The sequence below is a fragment of the Paramisgurnus dabryanus genome, chromosome 4, assembly GCF_030506205.2.
Source record: "Paramisgurnus dabryanus chromosome 4, PD_genome_1.1, whole genome shotgun sequence".
Classification (NCBI taxonomy): Eukaryota; Metazoa; Chordata; class Actinopteri; order Cypriniformes; family Cobitidae; genus Paramisgurnus; species Paramisgurnus dabryanus.
The window spans coordinates 52,003,556-52,007,498 of NC_133340.1; the positions used below are offsets into that span (position 1 = coordinate 52,003,556).

A 3,943-nucleotide genomic window follows, 5' to 3' on the forward strand; every position below is an offset into this window, starting at 1 on the left:
TAAAAAGGGACCAACTAATTTCTGGGTTATTTCAACCCAGAAAAATGGGTTATTCTTTTTGACCCAACTTCTGGGTTAAATACCTGACCCAACTTCCGGGTTAAAATAACCCAACATTGTAGTTAATATAACCCAACTTCTGGGTCAAAAGAACAACCCCAATATCTGGGTGGAAAAACCCAGAAATTAGTAGATTTTTTAACCAAAGGTCAAAGATAACCTAAATTGTGTAACTATGCCACTATGCCTTATTTCAGAAAAGAAAAATTCACACACTTACACACTTCAAGCAGTTTAAAATTTTTATTGCATTCAATTAAATTCTATATAAAACACACACTTGGACCTATTTATTTTAGGTCACACTGTAATAACATTAGAAAGGAAAAATAGAAAAATAAACAACTCTCAAACATTCTCTCTCAAACATTTAACAACATTCAATAATTGGATTGAACTTGAGGCTTTAAGTCTTCAAACATTGGTTGTGTGCAGCGTAAGATCTCCCAGAGGGGAACGGCTGCGATTGCTGAAGGTATTCCACCAGTGACAGCCGGTGACTTCTTTATTCGAGGATGCTCGATGCAAAGTTCGTCACAACATGTATGTAGCTTGTCATGTGTGTGGTTTGTAATTTCAAAATATGTGTTCTGCGCTTTGAGAGATCGTGTGTGCATCACGTGTCATGTCAAAATAAGTGCCTGCTGCAGACGCGTCTAAAGGGTTTATGATAAAAGAGATGCTCGCGTTTGCCAGATACTCGGACAATCTCATGCGTAATAAGAGTTTACTGTTAAGGAAGTGTCTGCCGTGTATTTTAGAAACATGAGCGTCTCTTTTATCATAAACGGTTTTGACGCGTGTGCAGCAGGCACTTATTTTAACAAAATACGTGATGCACACAGGATCTCTCGACACGCAGGACACATATTTTGCAAAAAAACACACACGTGACAATCTGAACACTTATTTTGAATTAGCGGATCTTCGGATGAGCAGTTAAGAGCCGCCACTGTATTCCACCATATTTGTTCCAACCTAAAACAGACAGAGACAGAAAGATATAAAGTGAATATTGTGTAGAAAGTAAATTGTAAGCAAGATAATAGACTAACAGTTTGTGTTATAATGCTGATACTAACTGTACAAGGAAGCCAAATGAGCTGTGGTTCTTAATTGGTGTCTTCATTTTGAGTGGGTCATGAATGTGTACAAGAAAATGTGGGTTGAGAACCACTGAGTAATAAAACTTAACATCTTTAACTTCACTTTCTAGTCAGTTTGCTACCTTAGATGGCATCGCCCAAAACTAAAATACAACTGCGAGGAACCTTGAAGTTGTTTTTTTAAACCAGGATTCACCCTTTAGCTTTCACATGAAACATGTCCCTTGTATAGCCTTCTTTCACATGAACAGTATAGTTATAGAATTAAGAATATTCTCTCTCAGAGTAGTGCTGAGAAACTGGTCCATTGTACTTACAGACATTTGGTGTATGAACGCTGTCAGGGACTCTTCAGTGGAATGCCGGATAGTCTTCTTCTCAACCCTGTAGATGGCCTGTAAATGATGACAGAATTTTCATTTTTGGGTGAACTAAGCCCTATTAAAGAAAACGTTTTTCAATATTTTACTATGTTCTTACCTTAACTTAGACGAAATAATACATCCCTGTCTTTTTTCTATGCAGTTCATCTTTGTACAGCGCGTTATTAATGCATTTAGCATAGCCCCATTCATTCCTTAGGATCCAAACAGGGGTGAATTTAGAAGCCACCAAGCACTTCCATGTTTTTTCCTATTTAAAGACTGTTACATGAGTAGTTACACCAGTACATATGGTGGCACTAAATAATTTTTTAAGCGGATAAAAATGAGAACTATATTGTATGGCGGAAGAGCACTTAGTTTGCAGCACTTCGACCTCTGGTGCAGTAACATCATCAATCATCACACTGATTTTGAAAAAGATGAGAGAGTTCACAGGAGGGATGTAACTGCACCAGAGGTCAAAGTGCTGCAAACTAAGTGCTCTTCCGCCATACAACATAGTTCTCATTTTTTTAATCCGCTTAAAATATTGTCACCTCTTATTTTTGTGCCACCATACTTACTCGTGTAACTACTTATGAAATAGTCTTTAAATAGGGAAAACATGGAAGTGTTTTGTTGCTTCTAAATTCATCCCTGTTTGGATCCTAAGGAATGAATGGGGCTAGACTAAATGCTAACACATTCACGACATGCTGTACACAATGTACTGCACGCATTGAAAAAAACAGGGATGTATTATTTCGTCAAAGTTGACGTAAAAACATAGTAAAATATTAAAAAACGGTGTAGTTTTCCTTTAAAGAAAAATGTTTAGGTATAGATAGATAATATGAGGGCAATAAGAGTAAAAAAAAAGCTCACCTCAAAAATGTCTCTGTCAGCTCAAACAGCCGCCACTCAGTTAGCTTATCAGTGACAAAGCTGTCCATTTAAACAGACCTGGAGAAAACATATAGAGGTTAGCAACAATTTGAAGACTTGACCTGATTCTTTAAATCTCACTACTTCAGCCAGTAGAGCACTGTATAATATTATAAGCATGGTGCAGCTGGTAAACATAACTCAAAGCAACGCAACTGTTGGTTTTGCCAGTAACAGAGGTGAGTGATCACAACACGCTTAAGCAGCCACATCACAGGATAATAAGTGAACAGTGTCCCAATGTCAAGTGAGCTAAAGTCCTTACCAGTGCGCGAACCTGTGTACATGATAAACAGATTCACGACCTCGGGAGCTAGGGAACGAAGAGACACAGGGTACAGTATGTGTGTTTACCGACGGCGCCATTTTGCGTCTGTCTGCGGCGCCGAGCGTCATGTACATAGTTTTAAATTTACACTTATTTGTCTCAAATTCGTCGTTAATGTATATACAGACTTCACCATGTGCTGTAATGTACATTAAATGTTACATTCATTTACAGAAATCAGCTACTTTCATGAAAATTGGTTGATATTGGACTTTCAGGTGATATTGTAAATTCATTCAGTTTACGGACGCTCTGAGGTAAAGTGTTCAGACTGCAGACTCAGCAACGATTGTATTTAATTATACAGTACAATCATAACATAGTACTGATATGTCTTAATTCCATAATGTCCTTAAACATAACAATATTGCTGGCCATAAACTGAGAAAGTGCGGGATACCTCGAGTGGTCTTATATACGGCGCGGCGCTTCTCGTCCGGTGTTCCCCGTCCGGTCTTCCCCCTTAACCCCCTTAACGTTGCACGAAGTCATAGCTGCCCTGTACTTATCGTATTTTTACCGGTATTATAACAATGAGATAAGCAACGGGGACATGGACACAGAAAGTTTACGTTACATTAACACTTAAAATACTTGCTTACCTTGAATACACAACGAAGAAGCCCAGGCCAAAACTGATCGAGCGCGTCGCGAACTCCGGTGACAGTTATTTCAATGGACTGTTGTGAGAAAATTTTTAGCTATATTTAGGGGTCAAGCCCCGAAGGGGCGTAGAACCCTATTGTTATTGTTAGTTTTCTTATTAGGGGTCAAGCCCCGAAGGGGCGTAGAACCCTATTGTTATTGTTAGTTTTCTTATTATTATTATTAGGGGTCAAGCCCCGAAGGGGCGTAGAACCCTATTGTTATTGTTAGTTTTCTTATTAGGGGTCAAGCCCCGAAGGGGCGTAGAACCCTATTGTTATTGTTAGTTTTCTTCTTCTTATTATTATTATTATTATTATTATTATTATTATTTTTCTTCCTCGTTCTTCCGCCGAAAGTCAATGGCAGCCCATAGAACCGTACGTAGGAAAGTTATGAAATTTGGCACACTGATAAAGGACAGTCCAATGTGTCCCCACAGCAAATTTGGAGTCTCTATCTCTAACCCTCTAGCGCCACCAACAGTCCAAAGT

At 38.6% G+C, this 3,943-nt stretch overlaps 1 long non-coding RNA gene across 1 annotated transcript; it reads right to left on the reverse strand.

Moving 5' to 3' along the window:
• Positions 1-940: 940 nt before the first annotated feature.
• On the reverse strand, positions 941-3,476 carry LOC135786090 (uncharacterized). Its single transcript, XR_010546837.2, has 4 exons — positions 3,407-3,476; positions 2,417-2,494; positions 1,484-1,561; positions 941-1,038 (listed from the first exon to the last, which is right to left on the reverse strand). It is a non-coding gene; the product is annotated as an uncharacterized lncRNA (long non-coding RNA).
• Between the last annotated feature and the right edge of the window lie 467 nt (positions 3,477-3,943).